Below are 23,484 nucleotides of genomic sequence, written 5' to 3'. Positions count from 1 at the left end.
TCCACAATATCTGTCTCCTCAAGCACACATTGGAGTGGTTATCTCATCGTTTTCATTCTCTTAATGGTTTAATTGTTCGGCTGATATTGAGGAAGGAAGGGGCCTGAGAACACACTGACAGCGGCCTGCTTGCTGCTGGCTCCTCTGTTCCTTAGTGGGGCTTAGATGTTGGTAAAATGTTGAAACTCTTCAGATGATCCAATGGAACACACATAGCCATCACCTTGACTGATTTTAAATCACTTCATCATCTTCCCACCAGAACACACTGTATGCCATTAGCAATCTCTCCCACTCCCTCGCAAACTACCACGCCAAATTTTATTAACTTTTCAATGAACATTTTATTGCGAAACTTAAAATATATCCCTAGGCTTTATACAGTTGGGTAAAGCATATGTTGCAGATACTCATATTTTTTTTTTATAATACTAAAGTGGCTCTCAGAGTCATAGGTCTCCCCATGGGAACAAAACATTATTTTTAGGGTTCTTAAAAAATACATACGGTATACAAACTACAGACGATAGCTAAAACTGATCTTGGTTTGGGAGGTGAAATAGATTCTCAGTATAAAAAGAAAAAAAATATCTCTTCTTGTGCCCAACTACCAACAAAAGACTCTGAATTCACACAGGAGTAGAGGCCCATGGGGATTATATATCCTAAGGAAGACCTCCACTTAACCAGACCAGGGAGAAAAGCAATGAGGTGGCTCAGCCGTGCTGCTGTGTGTCCTAGGGGAGGCCAGGGGACTGAAGCCCCCAGAACAAACAAAAGACCAAATGCTTAACTCAGCCTACAGGACAACTCTCCAAACACAGCCTGTCTGGAACTCCTAGGGCCAGAGGATGATAAAATGGTTTTGTGGGCTCCGGCTGGTGCCACAGGGATGAGAGACTGCACATGACCCCTGCCACTCCCCACTCGTCTCAGAGGCCAGCTTTGTTCTTCCCAGCCCTGGGGGCTTGTGTTCTGTGGAAGGCTAGGACAGTTTTTGTTATCAGATAGACATATCAGTTTCAGGGACATTCACCCTTAGCTTCACACAAAAAAAAGTTATTTTTCATGATTCCCTCCTTTGCTGTAAAATTGTAAGGTTTAAAGGGAAAGGCTAGAGATGGGGGTAAGCAGGAGACAAGAATGCACCAACCATCCTCAATGGCGCCATGGCTTTGTTTCCAAAACTGGGCACATAAAGAAATATATTTCCCCAGAGTGTACAAGAAAGTCAGCACAGGATGTCACTTAGTCTTGAGAGGGAAGATATAATAGATATTTGAGGGTAGGGGGAGGGAAACCACAAGAAAATGAAATTTAAAGAGGTGGTGGTGGTGGTGAGGCTATCCCTAACTAATGCCATGCTCTGGCCTGCCGCAGTGGCGGGGCTATCCCTGGCTAATGCCATGCTCTGGCCTGATGAAGTGATGCACAGGACTCAGTGAAGCCAGTGAGTTCTGAGTCTGTGTGAAAGTGTTTAAAAAGGAGAAAAAGAAAAAGAAAGAAAAGAAAGGAAACTCTGTGGCAAAGGCCCCTGGGTAAACGATGTCATTTCCAATTTCTCCTCTTCCCTTGATTTAGAGCAGGCCCAGGGTCTGAAATTCACACCAGCTCTTTGTGCACAGGGGTCCCGGCTGCTAGGGCCCAGGCCCAGGGAACAGGGATGTGGGCTTCCTGTTGTGATTTTGCCAACGCTACCCTGCTTTGTCTCACAGTTAAAATAATTTGCCAGGTGAAAACAAACTTCTTGGACTCACAGAGTAAAAAAAAAAAAAAAAAATGTACTTAACAGTTCAATCCATGTAAGTTTGGGATTGACAGAGAAAGTGCAGCCAGGGCTAATTAAATTACTCAGCGTGTGTTTGAATGGTGGTTTTGCTAGCAAGTTTATTAATTCGAACATTATCGTCATTATTGCCACTACTGGTAAATTATGCTTTCCATGAGATAACAGAGTGGGATGGGCTGCGAGTGTTTAGTTACCTCTTGCTAAGCATTGGGCTCCCCTATGACTACCATCCTTAGAAAGCAAGCCTCATTTGCAGTAAATTACACATCCCCAGGCAGCCTGTCCGAGTTATTTTTGTTACTCTTTGGAAATAATTAAAATCTACAAGAGGTTTGGGTTTTCCTTCTGCTTTTGCCAATAATTCACAAAATGGACGTGCACAGCTCATGCATTCCCTTGGTGGTGGTGTGGTTTTTCTGTGTTCTGTAATCCCAGAACTCAGGAGGCTGAGGCAGGAGACTCCTGAGTTGGTGGTAAGCCTGGCTGTGCCAAGAGATCCAGTGTAAAGAGATGCTGTGTCAATTCAAACGAGAAACAAAATCCAACCCATCCTAAGAAACACAAAACCCTAACTAAAACAAGAAAAGAAAAGAAAAGAAAAGAAAAGAAAAGAAAAGAAAAGAAAAGAAAAGAAAGAAGAATATCAGATCAAAGGCCTGCAAGATCTCTTCATTCTCATGGAGGGGAAAATGGGCTTCTCACTCCTCTCCTTCGCCTCCCCCCCCCCATCTATAACCTGCCACCAGAACCTTCTGTAGAAAACCTTGAGATACATACCACTTGACAAGCTACAAAACTATATCCTAACATATATTCCCACACTGAAGACATTTAATGTCGTCTTCCCGATATCTACAAAATATTCAACAAGATAAGTGAACCCCTTTAACCATTTCCACGATGGAATCTATTCCTATGATGCCTGGGATCGCAGCTCATCTGGGTTTGGAGGGAAGAAAGAAGTGTGGTAACCCACCATTGGTAACAGACCTCATCGGATGGATAGGACACAATTACTCCATGCCTCAGGGTCTGCAGAAAGTCCCAAAACGAGTAAACAAAATGCCAATTTACAATCTACCTTCCTTCACATGATGAAGGCTTCCTTGAATTTCCTACTGTGCCAAAGGAGCTTAGGTCAGCAACAGCTGTGTGCAAATGTTGAATGGATATAGATACAAAGTTCTGCCATGAAAAAGACATTTCCCTTTAATTTTTGGTGGCGGGGTGGGGGCGTAAGGGGGATTATTTCTGGAGGGTCTTGTTATGTATCCCCAGCTGACTGGAACTTCTGGGTGATCATCCTGCCTCTGGCCCCCAAGTGTTAGGATTATAGGTATGGGCCACTACACTACCCCAGTGTGTATGTGGCTTGAATGTACATGTGTGTGTGCACACGTGTGGAAGCAAGAAGTAAATGTTAGGCATCTCTTTCACTCACTCACTCTCCACTTTATTTCTTGATGGTCTCTCAATGATTCGGTTAGACTGACTGGCAAGCAAGCCACAGGGACCTTTCTGTCTTTGCCTGCTTTTTGTTGGGTTTATAGTGTTTGCATTTGTGTGTGTGTGTGTATGTGTATGTGTGTGTGTCTTTGTGTGTATGTCTGTGTATCTGTGTATGTGTCTGTGTGTGTGTATGTTTGTGTATGTGTCTGTGTGTGTGTATGTTTGTGTATGTGTCTGTGTGTGTGTATGTTTGTGTATGTGTCTGTGTGTGTGTGTGTGTGTGTGTGTGTGTGTGTGTGTGTGTAGGATGTTAGGTATCTTCCTCTCCATCATTTTGTTTGGTTTTGAGACAAGGTCTCTGACTGAGCCTGAAACTGTTTCTACTAGGCTGGTTGTCTGGACCTCCAAGGGCCATCTCTGCCCTCCAGCACTGGGATTACAGGAATGTGCAATTACATCTAGTTTTCAGTTGGTTGCTAAAGATGCAAATTCAGGTCATTTTGTTTGTATTACAAGCTCTCTTACCTATTGAGTTATTTATTTCCCCACCCCTCAAATAGAGGGTTTTTTGCTTTGTTGTTATTGTTGTTTGTTTGTGGGTTTTTAAAATTTTGTTTTGCTTTGTTTTTGTTTTGTTTTCTGAGTCAGAGTTTCTCTGTGTAGCCCTGACTGTCCTGGACTCGCTTTGTAGACCAGGCTGGCCTCGAACTCACAGAGATCCACCTGCCTCTGCCTCCTGAGTGCTGGGATTAAAGACATACGCCACTGTGCCCAGCTCAAGCGGAGGTTTCATATGAGCTACAAGGGATTGAAGTCAGGTCTTCACGCTTGTACAGCAAATAGTACTGACTGACTCACCTCCCCAGCACCCTAGTTTACTCTTTAAACCAAATAATAAGTTATCTCTCCCTTACTGACGCTATTGTGCAAAGTAGGCTTTTCAATAATTACAAGTATGGCCAGGTTCTCTGCACAGGAGTAAAAACGGAAGTACTCCTGTTGCTGACATTTTTGATAAAAGAAATTGACATTCTTGGGAAGAAGATTTCTCAGCTGAGATTATTTTGAGGATGAAAATATAGCATTTCTAAAAAGAGCCATCATTTCACAGAAATAGTTTTCTGGGTGTTTTACACTCTCCTCAGCCATCTTTGGGGAGATACAAACAGGATGTTTCTCATATATAGTAACTGTGACTCTTTTCTAAAAACAAACACACACACATACTTCATGTTTAAAAATTCCCTCTGTGAGGTGTGCAGGAAGAGCCTTCATTGTGGTGCCACTGCATTCTGAATTACTGTGGAGGAGCTCCAGGAATTCCTAACCCTTAGCTTAAAAAATAGGTTTTCTACTTCTTTCACAAAACACTTAGCAAAAGAGGATGCTTAAGTAATGGGGAAATTTTTTTTAAAAAGCTCTTCTGAATATCTCTGGCTATGGGAGGATGTCACAAAATTTTTGATTTGTTTTAGGGTTAGTTTTAGGGTGGTTGCTCTTTCTGGCCCTTGCTGGTTGTACGGGTGCAGCCTAGTAAGGAGAAGAGGCTGAGAGGTCATCACAAGGTAAGCCTCTGGGGATGGGGCTGAGGAGGGACAAGATGGTAAACAGAGGCCAGAGCTTATCAAAGGGGGTGAGGTAGCCATGGGTGATGGTGAAAGCAGTCAGGTGATAGCATGAACTTGAGGGTGTATGAGGAAATTGCTGGCGCTTCTGCTCAAGGTTGGGGGAGGACGTGCTATAAGGCCGTACCTGAAGTAGTAAAGCTTGTCCACATCAATAGTCATAGCCACTGAAGTTTTGTCTAAAGAATGTGGGAGCTGAAACCAGATGGATGAAAAACACAGTGACTGCCAAGATTCCAAGCAGTAGTTTTGAGATGTCTTCCTATGAAGTCAGAATAGTATGTCCTAGCTTGGAGCCTAATGGATATATGGAAAAAAATGATGATGATGATGATGATGATGATGGTGATGATGGTGATGATGATGATGGTGGTGATGGTGATGATGATGATGATGATGATGATGATGATGATGATGATGGTGATGATGATGATGATGGTGGTGGTGGTGGTGATGATGATGATGATGATGGTGATGATGATGATGATGATGATTATATAAAAGAGATTGCTTAGGAGTCATAAGCTATGTCACTGCATTGTCAGGGTCCTAATGGGGGAATGGGACAAAACTACAAGCAGTCCCCATTCTCAGTATCTTTTATTTTGATAGTTAAAAATTTAGCATGATATTTTTGAACAAATGGCACTGTCTTGAATTTGATTGGCAGTTTGATGAATCTGACGAGAAACCAGTAGGACGTCACAGAGCCTGCAGGCTATCTAGAAGAGATTCAGAAAAGCTAACAGTGATGGACATGAACAACTCGAAAAGCTAATGCTATGTAAAATGAGGGGAGCAATCTATGTGGGATGGAGCAGAGGACAGTGAGTCTTTGTTTTGCTAAGTTGACCTGTGTCTTAAAGAGGTACATATGAAAGTAAGGGGAAAAGGAATCTCCATTCAACACCTAATTTATTCTTAGGTAAAATGCTAGACGTTTACAATAAGCCAATGTTCATGTTCTATCATCAAATCTAGGAATGTAGTTAACAAGGAGAGACGGACGACCTATCTTTCTAGAGGGCCTGGTATTTTGGAGTTAAAAGACATGTTTGTGGCTGGAGAGATGGCTCAGAGGTTAGGAGCACTAGTTGCCCTTCCAGAGGACCCCGGGTCAATTCCCATTACACACATGTCAGGTCACACATGAAGACAAAAACACCAACACAAACAAACAACAAATAAAAAGACATGCTGAATTCTCAAAGACTGTCATACAATTGAAAAGAACGGCGACACTTCCAAATTCATTCTGTTAGAACAGCATTACCCTGCTACAGATACCTGACAAAGACACACAAGAAAATAGGACACTAATATTCATGATGAGCATAGTTTCAGAAATCCTCAACAAAAAGACTCATAACTGAATTCCATAGTACATTAAAAATGTTCATACACTACGAGCGTGCTATCCATTTACCCTACAGATGGATAGATAGTTCAACATGCAAAAATCAATAAATATACAAGAATAAAAATTATACAATCATCTTATAGGTAAAGAAAAAGCATTTGGCAAAATCCAACATTTATTTATTATAACGGCCCTGACAATATTAGGCATAGAAAGATCATATACCAATGTAATAAAGATTATAAATGAAAACCCCTTAGAGAGCCTATTGAGTGGGGAAAATCTGAGACTTCAGAGACAAGATATAGGTTCTTACTCTTGTTCAGTAGAGCAATAGAAAGTTAAGGGAGAGAAATTAAGTAAGAGGGAAAAAAGGCACACAAATAGGAAAGGAGGAAATAAAATTGTCACTAATCACATGCAATATGATTATATATACAGAAAAACCTATAGTGTACCAAAAAGACTGTTAAAGCAATTCAGTAAAGGAGCAGGACATATAATCAATATACAAAACCCAATAACTTCTATATACCAAGAATTGATTTTTCTAAGAAAGAAATCATGGCAACCTCAGGCATAGTAGTCACAACTCACACCTAATACATAATAAGAAAATATCAAAGGAAGTGAAAAATATCAACAAAGAAAATTATAAAGCACTGAAAAAAATAAAGACACCTACACAAAGAATGACCTCAGTGTTCATGGGCTAAAGAATTAGTGTTGCCAAAGTGCTCATGATGCCAAAGGCAACCTAAAATCAGTAACAGTTTACATCAAACACAAAGGATGGTCTTCAACAATAATCTCTGTCAAACACCAGTAATGTTCTTCTAGGAACTTTAAAAAAAATTTTTTTTATTAATTTATTCTTGTTACATCTCAATGGTTATCCCATCTCTTGTATCCTCCCATTTTTCCCTCCCTCCCATTTTCCCCTTATTCCCCTCCCCTATGACTGTTCCTGAGGGGGATTTCCTCCCCCTGTATATGCTCATAGGGTATCAAGTCTCTTCTTGGTAGCCTGCTATCCTTCCTCTGAGTGCCGCCAGGTCTCCCCCTCCAGGGGACATGGTCAAATATGAGGAACCAGAGTACATGAGAAAGTCATACCCCACTGTCCACTCAACTAGTAGAACATTATGATAGGCAGATTTGGGCCCAGGGGTCCCAGTCAAACTAAGGCACCAGCCAAGGACAATACAGGCGGTAAACTTTAAACCCCTACCCATATTTAGCCAATGGGCAGAACATTCTTCTAGGCACTTTTAAGACCCTAAAATTCTTAAAGTTCATATTGAAGCACAAACAACTCCAAATAACCTGAGTGTTGAGGAAGTTTTGGGTTATTTGTAAACATATTTTTGTTTTAATCCTATGTGAGGGATATAGGGACTGCTTCAGTTTGTCCACAGCTGATAGGTGCCTCCTGAAAGAGCACATGGCTTTTGTCACCTGTAAAGTGCCTCATTCAGGGGCCTGGTCTTTGCCAGTGGGGATAAAAACCAGACCCAAAGAGAGACTGGGGCCTCCGAGAAAGAAGAAAGCTGCCGGTGCTTCCCCCTGCTGCTCCTGGTTGGTGCTGATACAGTTGGTCTAGATGTTGGAGATATCTTGAAATAAGGATTGGGCTTGCCCCAAGGAACCCAACGGCCCTGAACAGTAGGAAGTCGCTAAGGAGAACTAAACCCCCCTCCCCCCACTAACCTTCTTCTATCCTACCTGTTTTTGGGGTGGTTGGAAGGGATTGGTGTGAAGAAGGGGGAAAGAGACTTAAGAAACCCAAACTAAAAATACAATTTAATGTTATTGGTCTTATTTAGAGAGAAGCCAAGGTTAGACTCAGGGATGTCTCTCTTTTCCTTTATGTTTCTTTCTTAGGTTTGGAGATAGGGGTTGAAAAGAAAAAAGGGGGAATATAGAAATATATAGGGATGACAGGACAAAAAGTAGATTAGTGAATCTACTCCTCAACTTAAGGCCTTAATTGTTACTCACAAGATTATTTTTAATTAATTCATTGGTATAGAATTTTGTATAGTGATGCAAAATAAGTTTAATTTTGATACATTGATATAGAATTCAAATTTAATATTATTCTTCACACATATTATATGTATTTCTACTCTAATATGAAGTATTGTACCCAGGCAACTCAACTATAATACAAGGTTTACTTCTAATACTTTGAAACTGCTATTGCAAGCTGTTTAGGACAATTAAATAAAACAGGTTAATTGTTAGTTGATCAAATCATGGTCATGTAAATTACTAGTCTATTTTTATCATAAGAATATACATCCTAGACTTAACAGACAGATACAATTCTATACGTAGATAAGGTAAAATAGTTAGATAAGGTTTTCAAAACCTCAGAGACATATAGAATATCACATTTATAGATATTTTTATTATTTTAAAGATTCTTTGACAATAAGACAGGTTAACTCCTGGCAACACCCAGCCTACCTAAAAGGAGATGATGAGCATCAGTGAGCTTCAAATGTGGCAAACCAGCCACTGGGCAAAATGTCTTTGTTCCTGCCAAAGGTAGAATTCTACCTAAAAGGGGGCAAGCTTAGATGCAGGCAGAGTTGATGGCCATAGAGTTACTCTGCCAAGACAGGGTAAGCAAGTCCTCAATAGTTTCTGCCTCACAAATATGTCTGTCAGAAATATTGGGCCAGAAGGCTGAAGATGATGCTCCCAACATTACAGAGTTTTGGGTGACTGTTCAGGCAGCAAATTGTCTCTGTTGTTTTCTCATTTTGGAAGCCATCAACCTGTACTTCCTATTTGCTCAGGTAATTAATTTTATTCCATCTCAAGTATCTGATGGAGTTGAAGACCAGTTAATTTAGTTTTACAATTAAGCTTAGTTGTTTAGGGGTTAAGATGTTTTTAGATCTAGATAGATGTTTTAAGTTGATACTAATGAGATATGATAGATATTGATTTATATTCAGAAATTTAGGCTTATCAAGACAGGAAATGTTTTCTTCAAGGTTGCCAAATACAAATAGCCAAAACATTATGAATGCAACATTTATATAATTCCTGATTATTTCATGGTATTTCTTGCGGTAGGTAGTTTATTGTACATATGTATAATAATCTAAATGTATATGTAAAAAAGAATTAATTAAACAAAGATCTAAAAGATAGAAGTAGTCATGGTTGTAGTTTTCAGACATGGTTTCAAGTAAATATTATTTTTAGCATTCTAAAGGTTTTTATAGACATTCAGAAAAGCCTTAATCTCCTAACCAGTGGTAGAAGTATGCATCACCACCAGCCAAGACCATGTACAAGACCATGCATACCTAGGCACTCACGTTTCAGGGGGTACAGCTTTTCATCAGGTTTTCAAAAGGAAACCACAGGTCTTAAAAGCTCAAAAGTGGGCCTCAGAATCCAGGAGGCCTATTCAAGAAGCTGACTAACTTCCATGGCAGAATAAAAGTGAAAGAAACTTATGCTTATGAAAACCATAGTCAGTTGGAAAAACTCTAAAATCTTAAGTTTAAAAGTGGAAAATAGAAGTTACTTACAATTGTAAATATGTATAAAATAGAAGAAACATGCAAAAAAGAAAGCAACATCAAGATACAACTGCCTCTGACAAGGGAGAAAGGGGAAAGACCAGAGTGGGAGGAAGAGGAATTCAGGTCACTTTTAAGAATGATCCAAGCCAGCCTGGTCTATTAGGCGAGTCCAGGACAGTCTCAAATAATATAAAATATTTTTCGGTAACTCTAACCAAGCAAGTGAAGGACTTGTGTGGTAAAAACTACAAGACATTGAAGAAAGGTGTTATCAGAAAACGGGAAGACCTCCCATGCTCATGAACCAGTAGGGTTAATATAGTAAAATTGGCTATCCTACCAAAAGTGATGTGCAGATTCAATGCAATCTCCATCAAAATTCTTCACAGAGCTTGAAAGGCCAATTCTCAGCTTCATATGGAAAGGCATACACACACACACACACACACACACACACACACACACACACACACACTAGCTATAACAATCATGAAAAACAGCAACAACAAAAACCTGCAGAGGTTATCATTATCCCCAATTTCAGGTTGTACTACAAAGCTATACTAAAAAAAAAGAAAAAAGCACGGTATTGGCACATTACAGACATGTTGGCCAATGGCATCTGATGACACACAAAACCATCCAGCACTAAGAGCCAGAGCGGATGTAGGATACCAAGAAAACAAGGCTCTCTAAATCATCATTATGACCAAAGCTCCTATGAACTCCCAGAGACTGAGGCAGCATGCACAGGGCCTGCAGGGATCTACACCAGGGGTCTTCTGCATATGTATTTCCCTGAGTGTGCGAACAAGTGGGTCTCTGATTCTTTTTTTTTGTTGTTTGTTTGGTTTTTTTTGTTTTTCAAGACAAGGTCTCTCTGTGTAGCCTTGGCTGTCCTGAACTTGCTTTGTAGACCAGACTGTCCTCGAACTCACAGCAATCTGCCTGCCTCTGCCTCCTGAGTGCTGGGATTAAAGGCATGTGCCACCACTGCCCGGCCAGGTTTCTGATTCTTGTGCCTTCTCTTGGACTCTTTCCTTTTTCCTTTCAAACTCCAAGGTTACTCTTTATTATTGTATATTCTATTCTGTTTTATTGTATTTCCGTAGAAGCCTGCTTGTTTTCCAAAGAAAGTATGAAAGGAAACGAAGGCATCTGGATGGGAGAGGAGACGGCGAGAAAGCGGGAGGCTCAGTACTTTCATTGATGTTAAGTTATCATTTGAATTACCTGTTCATTTTCTGAAGACTTTCTTAACTCTTCCAGGAAGGTCTGTCTCCCCTTTCTGGATCCCACTCTAGCCCAATTCTCCCTGAGCAGTGTTAGGTCAGTCATTTCTGCCTGCTTTGTCACTGAGTTCTGAAAGACAGTTTATGTCCATGTATCCATGAAGTTCAGCACCATAATATGTAGCATTTGATGTCAGTACATCTGAATAGAATAAATTATGTTTTAAATAATGACTTGTTCTTCTTTTCAATTTTCCCTTTGGGGTGATCTCAATATTTTATTCTTATTCATCTTTTCCACATTAATATTTTAATGTGAAAGTAGTTTAGGCAAAATATAAAAATAGAGAAACGTTATTGAAAAACAAACCTGGCCGGCCTGACAGTCACTGCTAATGTTTTTATAGGAGCCATCAGCATTCACTGTGGTCTCTGTTCCCACTCGACACTTGAGGCCATTGTGGGGTGCTTATAAAAGAAGCATCAATGCTTACAGTTAGAATTTGCGTCTGGACTTTCAGCTCCTTCCTAATCCTTCACACGAAACATTTCTCCACCTTCTTCACAGAGGAACGTTTAGACAACAGCGCACATCCATTGTTGACGGGTGGCAGCCGGCTCTCTGATTAAAGGTCCTCCCCTTTGCGTTCCGTGCACCTGCTGGAGGCTGCCTTCCATAACCCGCTCAGCCAGCGGGTAGCAGACCCATCTGCTTTATAAGTTAACTGACAGAATTCGTTTATAAGGCCAGTGAAGAACTAAACGAAGCAAACTACATTATCCAACTTGCTAATTACATTTCGTCTCAGCTGGAAGCTGGTTATGAGGTACAGTCTGAAAAGAATCCGACTTTTTAACTCTGTTTGCATCTACTTCTGCTTTGGCTTCAGCCCCTAAAAGATGCTTTCCCGCCCCACCACCCCATTGAGAAGGGTGAAGACAGTGGAGGTTGCTGTAGTATTATTAGCTAACACTTGCTTTAACAAACAAACAAACAAACAAACAAACAAAAAAGCGTTTGCTTTCTGCATAAGCTACTTGTTCTAATGACTCCTCATGCTCCTGGAAACATGTTCTTTTTATTTTTTTTTTATTTTATTTTTCTCTTTGTTAACTTTAAATTTTCTTTTTTTCATTTTTAAAAATATATTTTATTAATTTATTCATATTACATCTCAGTTGTTATCCCATCCCTTGTATCCTCCCATTCCTCCCTCCCTCCCATTTTCCCCTTACTCCCCCTCCTATGACTGTGACTGAGGGGGATATCCTCCCCCGTATATGCTAATAGGTCTCTTCTTGGTACCCTGCTATCCTTCCTCTGAGTGCCACCAGGCATCCCCATCCAGGAAACATGGTCAAATATGGGGCACCAGAGTTCGTGTGAAAGTCAGACCCCACTCTCCACTCAACTGTGGAGAATGTCCTGTCCATTGCCTAGATCTGGGTAGGGGTTTGAAGTTTACTGCACGTATTGTCCTTGGCTGGTGCCATAGTTTGAGCAAGACCCCTGGGCCCAGATCTGCCCATAATAACGTTCTTCTTGTAGGTTTCTAGGACCCATTGGATCCTTCTATTTCCCTATTCTCCCATGCTTCTCTCACCGAGAGACCCAATAAAATGTCCTCCTGTCTGTCCCACTTTCTTGGTCTAAGTGTCCTCAGTAGAAGAATGGATAAAGAAACTGTGGTACATTTACACTATGGAATACTACTCAGCCATTAAAAACAAGGAATTCTCAAAATTTGTGGACAAATGGATTGACCTAGAAATGATCATAATGAGTGAGTTAACCCAGAAGCAGAAAGACTCAAATGGTATATACTCACTTATATCAGGACACTAGCCCAAGGGGCATGTCCCATGAAAGTCTTCATATGTTCTTTTTATCATCCACTAAATCCCGCTTCCTGAGAGGTTATATCTTTACAACATTGCAATTGTTCCATCAACCCAGATGATATTCCTGAACTACATGCGCTTGAACAAACTTCATCTGAATACTCAATACCAACTTTTTTCCTTTCTTTTCTTTTCCTTTCTTTTCTTTTCTTTTCCTTTTTTTTTTTTTTTACCCCCAAGACAGGACAGCCCTAGCTGTCCTGGACTCGCTTTTTAGACCAGGCTGGCCTTGCTAATAGGTCTCTTCTTGGTACCCTGCTATCCTTCCTCTGAGTGCCACCAGGCATCCCCATCCAGGAAACATGGTCAAATATGGGGCACCAGAGTTCGTGTGAAAGTCAGACCCCACTCTCCACTCAACTGTGGAGAATGTCCTGTCCATTGGCTAGATCACAGAGATCCGCCTGCTTCCCAAGTGCTGGGATTAAAAGTGTGTGTCATTGCACAGGGCTAACTTTTTTTTTTTTCATCAAAAAGAACACTGCACATATCTCAGCTCTTTTGCTGAGTGATCTCACGTCCCACTCAAAATGCAGCATGCTCCCACACCATCTCAGTTGATGAAAGGAAGCAAAACCCAGTCAGTATTCACTACTGCCTTCCAGAAGAGTCACCAGCAAAACCCCCATGCCTATCGTGAGCTCAGATCGATTCCTAGTTTACACTAACATTCTGGACTTTTTCTTTGCTATAATTAGAATAACCCACCATTGTGAATTAAGGTTATTTCTTTTTCTCAGCTTCTTAATTCAGTCACATGTCCATCAGCCTTCTATGGTGATAGAGGCCATTTATTCTTCTCACTGATCTCCCTGAGCTCTACTGGGGATATTAGACCCTTCAAGGGTACTGTTGGGTCAAAAGTATTTTGATAAAAATACTAAGGTATTACATGCAGTTCTTGGTTGATATGTGAACTGATGGCTGGAAAACCATGGTGGAAGAGTGTTGGAACCTTAGTACAAAGTGGGCCACTGGAATCACACTAGGCTAGTAGACATTTTTTAAAACCACTGTATGCTAACAAGGTGGGGGGGGGGGAGGATGGAAGCCAGTGTTACTTAAGAATGTGCTGGATAAAGAAGTAATAATTATTAATTTGGGAATTTGGGTAAATCTCCATTCTTGAGTGTGACAAAATGGGAGGTGTATGGACACACACCTTTGCTGCACTCTGAAGCACAATATGACTTTATACAGATACTTGAGAACAGAGCTAGCTGCTTTTTTTTTTTTTTCTTTTCATTGAAAGTCACTTTTACTTGAAAGAATGACTGACAAACTATGGTTATTCATACTTAGGTGTGTGGCAGACATTTGTCAAAAATGAACAAAGTGAACTTGTCACTTTCAAGGAAAACAACTGACAGTATTTGTTGGCAACAATAAAAATTTAAGCTATCAAGCAAAAATTAGAATTTTGGAAAATTCCTATCTGCCACTGTGAGCTTGACAGCTTCCCAATATTGAAAGGCTTTTCTGATAAGAGTGGTGTGATATTCATGACTGTGACGCTGTGTTAGGAAATGTGTCAACTCTGGGAAAGTCTGTGTGATCCGGTAGGGCAATGTTTCCAGAGTGACCAGTGTTAGAAAAGCCAGACATGAATAAGGGCTTCATTCAACATGCAGAATAGACCAGTCGGCTGTAATGTGTTGATACAAAGAACAGGGCAGGTTCACTGACACACTTGCTATATTCTTACTGTAAGTATTCCTTTAAAAACGGCCACTTGCTGAGTTTTGTTGTCGCATCAAAGATTCCAAGTATTCAAAAGGGAACTACAACCGTATTTCCTTTTTCAGCTACATATCAGTATAAGGCTAAATTTTCTTTATATATAAAATAACAATTGACAACAAGCTATGGAAGGGTATGTGAGAATTCATATGTTAATCCATTGAGGAGATTTAAAAAAATAAAATGCCACTTTTATTAAATTCTTTTGGTTTTGAAAATGATTACTTTGCATTCAAATGTATTATACAGAAATATTGGGGGTTTATTACTGTCACTTAAGAAGATGAATAAACAATTATCTTTAAAACATCTTTAATTTCTAATACCCTAAGTACCAGTAGATATAATCCACAAAAATTAAAAGTTCTTTGAGGGTTTTCTATGATTTTTAAGAGTCCAAATAGAACCCAAGACCGAAACACTTTTTAAAAGATTTATTTATTGTATATGAGTGCTTTATCTGCAGAAGAGGGCACCAGATCTCATTATAGATGGTTGTGAGCCACCATGTGGTTGCTGGGAATTGAACTCAGTACCTCTGGAAGAGCAGGTGGTGCTCTTAACCACTGAGCCATCTCTCCGGGCCAAGACCAAAATATTTAAGGACTTCTATATCATGCCATGACTTGGATAGAAAACTTAGCATGGTAGTTGTTGAGGCTGTATGCTCACAACTTAGCCATCTGGGTACATTACCTTTCAAGACCTTCCTTTGAGTGTGAAATGATGTGACAGCCAAAAGCCAAGCCTCTAGTTTGGGGCTCCTATATATCTCCTCTCAGAGTCCATTGCGGTATGTTTATCAGCTGGCAAAGACCAAGTCCCCCCATGAAGCACTTTCTCTTCCAGTAGACAAACATTATGTGCTCTCTCACAAGTCTGTTTCCAGAAGACAAACATCACATAACCTCGCATAAATCTGTTTCACATGCCACACTTGGGATAAAAACAAAAACGTATTTACATCCACTACAATTTCACATGGTTTTGGTCTTAAGAGTCCATTGGGTTTTTTTTTTTTTTTAAAAAAAAGGTAATACAAAAATCTATCAGGGAGAATGTATTTATAGGACTGGTAACTTACAAGTACAGAGATAGAAAGTTCCAGAACCCATTGTATGGTGTCATACAATAGTAATCCCAGCGCTGGAGAAATAAATACAGGCAGGTGCATGGAACCTGTTGGCCAGCCATTCCTCCCTGCATCACTGAGCTGCTAGCTATAGTGTGGGACACTGTCTCAAATAATAAGGTGGATGGATGTTCTGAAAAACAATACTTCCAGCCTCCACACACATGTACACTCATATATATACATATGAACACACTCAAACAAAAATTAAACACAAAAAAGAAACTAAATTTTAAAAGGGAAAATATTTAATTTTTAAGTATGTAGAATGGCATTCTCACAATAGAATTAATAGAATAAGGGAAACAATATAGAAAATAAATACAGAAAATAAAATATTCTCAAACACAAAGAACTATCACAAACAAGAGAAAATGGTAAACATCATAATTACTCAAGATGGCAATCATAGGGAAACATCATGAACAAAGATTTCTGTGAATCAAGAAGGAAAGCGCATCATCCTGGTCCTTGTGAAAGAGGAAGGAAAGGATATCATCTTGTCTTCAAACTGAAAAAGAGCATGGATTAATGATTCATAATTGAAGACACAGATATGGAGAATAAGACAGAAAATGATTACTCTCAGTATCAATAGAAGATGTGTTAAATAACGATAGAAGTATTTTACCCATGAAATTAGCAAAATCGGAAAAAAAAAAAAAAACATCTGGTAACCATCATTGAGGACAGAGTAGTTGCATATTCATATATGGTTTGTTAGTGTTGGAATTGCTTGGAACTTCTGAACTAGTGCAGAACATTAGTCATAGTCTTCAGTATCTTCCTGGCCTCAGATGTTCTTTGATTACGGTCAGCAAGTCGTGCGGACAAAGACCTGGGCAGAGACGTTCATTCCTGTGGCATGACAACAGAACCAATCTATGAAACAGTGCCAAAATAACCCTACAAGTAAAATGTCTAAGACTATGGGGGTTATCGAGTAGCTTGTTGAATAACTATAGAACCTGGGGAAGTCATGATTTCAATAACGATATAACATTCTTAGAATGTACAAAGCTCAGATAAAATGATTGGGGAAGGGGGAGAACAGGTATTTCAAAGTGTGTGTGTGTGTGTGTGTGTGTGTGTGTGTGTGTGTGTGTGTGTGTGTTTCTTAAATAAACTCTTGACAGACAAATGTATAGATTTAGTATTATATTCCCCTTCTTCTCCTTCTCCTTCTTCTCCTCCTCCTCCTTCTTCTTCTTTGTCCTCTTCCTCCTCTTCCTCCTCCTCCTCCATCTTCTCTGAGACAGGGTTTTTCTGTGTACCCTTGGCTGTCTCTTTGTAGACCAGGCTGGCCTCAAACTCACAGATATCCTCCTGTCTCTGCCTCCCTGAGTTCTGGGATTACAGGTGTGCACTACTAGGCTGGCTCTTTCACAACTTCTTGTATAAGAAATTTCCTATATGCTGAACATAAATATTTTAGCTCCAAATAAACATATTTTCCCTCCAGTAACAGAACCATGGTGTGTCAATTGATAAAAACACCTGCTGTGTTTCAGTCTGACTAAAGGCTTTTTTAAAAAAATATCATCCTTGGAGTTTTATAAATAAATACAAAACACTATTTTCATAAGGTCTTAATTATCCTACTTGACCAAATTACATGAGAACTATGAGTAATATACATCAGTATCTTCACAAACTCAAATGCTCTTTGATCACGTGAGGGCAGCACACATGGACCAGGAACTACACACCTACACTAACTTCCCAAAATAAAATATATTTATATTTTCAGTAGAGATGTTTAATAAAAATTTAAAAATAGCATCAAGAAAAAAATAGCATCAAGAGAAGTTTTAATTAGCAGGCAGTATTTACTTTTGGATGTGTATGTGATAATGAGTTTATTCTTAATTTTTATCCTCCTTTCCCATAAAGCTTCAATAACTCAACATAACTAAAGAGGTTATCACAACTTGATAGCCACTAGTTCTATTAGTGGCGTGGGCTCTCTACTCCTTCACCATTCTAAAATCTGCACAATCAATTTTTCTATTTTCAGCTCTTGGTACTTCCTATTCCTATATGCTTAACAAATTTGATTACCATGCTACCACTTTCACTGTGGAGCTTACTGTCTATTATGGAAGGAAAACACTCACTCCCAACACACACACACACACACACACACACACACACACACACACACACACACACTTAGTTTTCACAGCACTGAGGATGGAAACCAGAGCCTTGCAAACTCTCTACCACTGACCCATATCTGCAACCTCTGCACTCAGAATATTCCATAACTTGCTTCCTTCTCTTCTTCTGCATGCTTGGCTCCTTGCTTTGCTTTCCCCTGTTCAGTTGTGCCCCACCCTTGTCTTCTTAACTATCCTCATATGTTCCACATTTGGGGAAATAAATTCAGGTTTTTAAAAATACATTTTTAACACTTTTTTCTTAGAATGTATTTTAAGGTATCATAAAATACAACTGAAACACATAAATACCAAAGATTAAAAAAGGAGGAGGGAGGCTCGAAAGGTGGCTCAATGGTTAAGACCACTGTCTGCTTTTCCAGGGTATCTGGGCTCAATTCCAATCCCACAACTGTCTGTAACTCCAGTTCTGGGCTAATCCAACAGCCTCTTCTGGTCTCAGGGGCAGTGTATGCACAGGGTACACAGACATATATACAGGCAAAATATCCCCAAATATTCAATGATAGTGAAATAAACTTGTTACAGGGGGACTCCTTAAGATGCCCTGAGGAACTGACTGGTATGTCAGCATGTCTAACGAGGCAACTTTGGAGAAAGAATATTGGTGTAACTGAACAAACAAGTGACCCGAGTTAGATAGCATCCATTCGTTCCTGAGAGAGGATATGTATGCTTCAGTTTTTAACATGAGGTTGATCCAGAGTCTTCTGCTTTATGTAACAGTTTAATACATTCTTTTTCCTTTTGTGGTAAATATCTCTATAAAAAGTCTAGGCTGCTTAAACATGTATGTTAGTTATCTTAGACTCATATATACAGACAGCCTCGAACATTGACTATGTTATTATTTGTCCCAAATTTTGTTCCCCTATACCTCATGCAAAGAAATGCACACAATAGCTCAGGAGTTTCTAGCTCAAAATCTTCCAGCTTAACATTTTGATTTAGGAGAATTATGGCTGAAATGAGATTTGGGGTCCAAATTGTCCTGGTTACTTCTTCTGGTCCAGCCACACTACCCACTGAAGACATCCTTACTCCTCCTACCTCCTTCAGAAATGACCTCCTGTAAGTGAGCCATGAAATGATCCCCTGTAAGTGAGCCACTAAGACTCTAATCAACTACATTCATGCCCCAGCCCTCCCGCCAACCTGGAGCGTATGCAGTAGCTTCAGCAGGCTTCTCTTACTCCGAGAAGACCTCACTTCAGTTTCTTCTTAGCCAAACCTGCTGCTCTTGAATTCGGAAGAGACCGATGAAAGCAAATTGAGATCAGAAGCCTCTACAAATGACAGGCTTTGCTAGATACCTACTAACACATTTGGCAGAGTCAGAGAGATAACCACAAGTTATAAACGTGAAACACAGGCCCCTTATCTAGAATTTCCTCACATTCTCAAATTAATACTAATATGACTTTTGTTTATATAGGCATCTTACTTATAAAGTAATATGACATGAATAACATTCATAGACTCCCTGCCTTCTCTTACATGAAGAAACATTGTATTTTTAGTGTTTAATCTTAGGTATTGAAAAAGCAAGTAGAAATCTCATAAGTAGTTCTAGACTTACATTTATATTTGACTAGTTAATGGAGCAGGGGAAAAAACATTAGTCGATATGGAACTCCACAACCCATTAGCAATGCCAATTTTCCACTAGGCAAAACTGGAACATCTCAAAGGCAGGCATGTCACCCGGATGCTAAACAAACCTTCTGAGTTTGTTTCAGAATGAAATTTTACTTTGTTGGTACTGTATTTTTCAGACTATAAGATGCACCTGACCATAAGATGCACCCAGTTTTTAGAGCAGTAAAACAAGAAAAACAGTAAAGACAGCAATCAGACCATAAGGCACTCCCTAATTTCCTTCCCACTTTTGGGAGAAAGTGTGTCTTATGGTCCAAAACATAGGGTAAGTGAAGATCATTACAGTTTGCATATTTAAAAATATCAGATGAGACTGTAATAACTATTAAAGCCTAAGCCTTCATACTTAGCTTACTGGGGTCTAACACTTTGACTTCTCTGAGCTGTTTTGGATGGAGAAGAATTATATTGGTGAACTAGGTCAAAGTGTATTTTCCCCAGGGTCATTACCTATGCCTAATTGGTCAGAAACCGAGTTCATTATCACTGCTACCTACTACCTGTGATGAGGGACAAAGTGTCAGCCATTGGCTGGTGGGATTGGTGTGTCCCATTTGGGAACCTATAGACTGCAGCAGACTGTAGCTGAGGAGGCACAAATGTGTTTAGGCTGCAGGAACAGATGAAGTCTAGGGACATCTGTTTCTTATCGAGACAGCAATTACTGGAGAGCTGAGAAAGGAGCTAGGGAAGGCACCCCAACTCACTGCCACTTGAGCATTTCAGCTGAGTCAGATATTCATGTGCAACTAGGAATGGATTTTTTTTTTTAATATCAAAATTTATGTTTTCCTTGATTGTTGAGAAGACATTGAGAGATTTCCTGTGGGCAAAACATACCACTGGAAACTGTATAAAATGAAGACAGTCTCTAATACATGAATAGTAACTCATCCTGAGCCTTAGTTGGATTCAGTTTTTCAGTGGAGCCTCCTGGGAGTAAATAAGTATTGTGGTCAGTTTAGAACCATGCCATTCATGGTGGTAAGGAAGAAAATACTAGTGTCACATTGGAAAAGTGGCATATGTTTTCCTAGTAATTACATCTTCTGTGTTTACTATTCAGAAAATGCAGGTGTGAGTTTTTGAACAGTGGCCAAGGACAGTGTGCCTGGCTGGCAGCAGCTCCCAAGTGAGTCATGTTTCACTGTCTGTCGGTTTGTATAACTGTTTTCACTACTAATTTAGATCTGTGATGCAGCGTGCAATTAGCTCTATTGTGGAAGCAGCTGCCTTTGGTTTTACAATAGTACTTTCCCCTTTGGCTTTCACAGGGCTTGCTGTGATTCTGCTGATATGATGTTGGGAGTTGTGGCGTGGTACCTAGATGAACCCCAGTGGGTCAGGACACTTTCATGCACACAGAACTCTTGCTACTCACCACTACTCTAATGAACTCTCTCACAGCTCAGCTGAGAGTAGTGAAGGAGGTTGTCTGGTGCATGGCAAACCCTGTGGAGGCTGATGAGCAACTACTGTGCCCTTGCCTTCCTGTTGCTTATAAAGAAGAGATACCTCAGGAAAACTTAAGGGTGGGGGAATATCTTAAGCAGATTTAACAGGTTGTATCTGGTTCACTTTCAAACACTCGGTTGTGATTATTGTGAGAACCAAGTCAAAGCTTGAATATACCAAATGCCAGGAAATGAAATAGGAAATAATAATAATGGGTTGTTACCATTTGCAGCTACCCTTGGCTGCTGCTATTTCTAAAAGCATCCTCTCCTTGCAGCAGGTTCCATAATTTTTGTCCTCAGTCTCAAGTCCATTCAGAAACTGAGCATTCTCCCTCAGACCTAGAACAATGGCCATGCTGTTGCCTTCCCTAAGTAGGGCCCACGTTGGAGCTGTGCCTTCAAGTGTAACTCCTCACACCCATGACTAACTTGATACTTAAAGTGTGATCTATAATCCTAGGCATTAACATCACTAGGAACCTACAGCTCAGGCCTACTGAATCAAAACATGTATTTTAATAAGACTCTCAGGCCATTCGATGCATTAAGTGAAAGAAGCTCTATATTAGAACATTTCTGCTTATTTCCTGAGAGCAACAGCTCGCTGTGTCACAGAACCCGACTGCTACTTAGTAGCTGTTTGTGACAATCACTGTGGTTTACAGAATTTAGGGCATTTGTGATTTCTGGAAGTGTCTTTCACTGGCCATTTCCCTCTCTTTAAAAGATAAGCTTGCTGGGCACAGGCATGTTGCTTGCCTGGTTCATCACAGTGCCTGCAGGAAGCTGAATGACAGCTGTTGCACACTAGAGAATAAAGAAGTTTGTGCTGAGTTACCTGAGCAAATGGGCGAGGAACAGGCAGATCTAGTTTCGCAATCGGAGGCATTGACTCAGGCAGGCCTCAGTGTAGCCGTGCTCCAGGGGGCAAATGAGGGTGGGGGCTTTGAGATAGCACCAAGTCCCACAAACTGGGGCTCTTTTCTCTGCTATTTGTAAACTGAGAGTTATCAGTCTTTTTACAAGATTGGAAGAATTCCAGTGAAGCCTAATTATCCCTTGGGAATGCTCCCATGCATAAACTACTGGAAAAAAACATGGTTGACCACAGGTATTGAAGAACTGGAATGGATTCCAACGGATTCTGGTTTCCCTGGTGCACTCCTCTAATGGGGCTAACCAGGACAATTAGTCACTCTACTTGAGAACTAGCCTAAGAGTCAAGTCTGTTGAATGCCCATTCCAAGTGGATAGAGAACGTGAGGTCTTCAAATGACATTTTGAGTCTTGGAGCACTTCTGTGATCCAACCAAGACTTTCTAGCCATGGGACTTTATTGTAAGGCAGATTCCTTAAGCTCATGGGGCAGTAAATGAAACCCACTGACTGACAAAAGTATTCGTAAATTCTGTCATGTGACTGGTACGAACAGGAACAGACATTTCACCCAAAGAGATTGCTGTACCGGAAAGCACTGGGTTAGGACTCTCAGGAGTCTCTTCAGCATTTACCCTCAGGGCACTAAGACTTGAAATGTATGTGAGACACACTGCTCCCAGGCCTGACTAAACACGCATCTACACATCAAAACCTTCAGCACATGGGATAGTGTCTAAAATATTTTAAAAGATCAACTGTATTTTTAGAAATAATGTGAATGAGGTCTATGAATATCCATTTATAGTTTTCTTTTTCTCTTCTTAAATGTAAACAAAAAGAAGAATGGGATAGGCTAGGACTGTGCTGTTTCTAACCAGGATCATAGTGTTGCACTATAAAATGCTCTGTTTCCGTTGGAATATTTTCCCACGGGCATGACTAGTCTTTGTAATTGACCTGATCTGTAAATGGTCTGACTTTAGCATTTTCACCACAAAGCTTTGCTCAGAGTGACCAATGGTCACTGTAACAGGACTATTCAAATCTGAATTGCCTTGAAATGAAAAAAAGATATATTGTGTATGTAATGTGCACATGAATGCGTGTGTGTATGTGTGTGTGTGTGTGTGTGTGTGTGTGTGTGTGTGTGTGTGTGTGTGTGTACATGCCACTGCACATGTGTGAATACTAGAAGATCACCATGGGTGCCAGTCCTTGCCCCTTGTTGTTGTTGTTGCTGTTGCTGTTGTTTTGTTTGTTTTTTAGGCAGCCTCCTTGTTACTTGCTGCTGCATATGCCAGGCTAGCTGGACTCAGAGCCTCCAGGGATTCTCCAGTCTCTGCTTCCTGTATCACCTAGGAGCAAGGGTGACAGACCCAGGCTACCATGACCATACATGGGAACTGGGGCTCAGATGCAGATCTTCACATTTAAAAGGCAAGCACGGTACTCACACAGCAACTCTTCAACCCCAGAAAAAGAAATTAAACAACAAAAACCATCTTGAATTAAAACACTTTCATTTTCCTCCT

This window comes from Acomys russatus, chromosome 10, assembly GCF_903995435.1.
Source record: "Acomys russatus chromosome 10, mAcoRus1.1, whole genome shotgun sequence".
Lineage (NCBI taxonomy): Eukaryota > Metazoa > Chordata > Mammalia > Rodentia > Muridae > Acomys > Acomys russatus.
Note: the sequence above shows the minus strand (reverse complement) of the source record.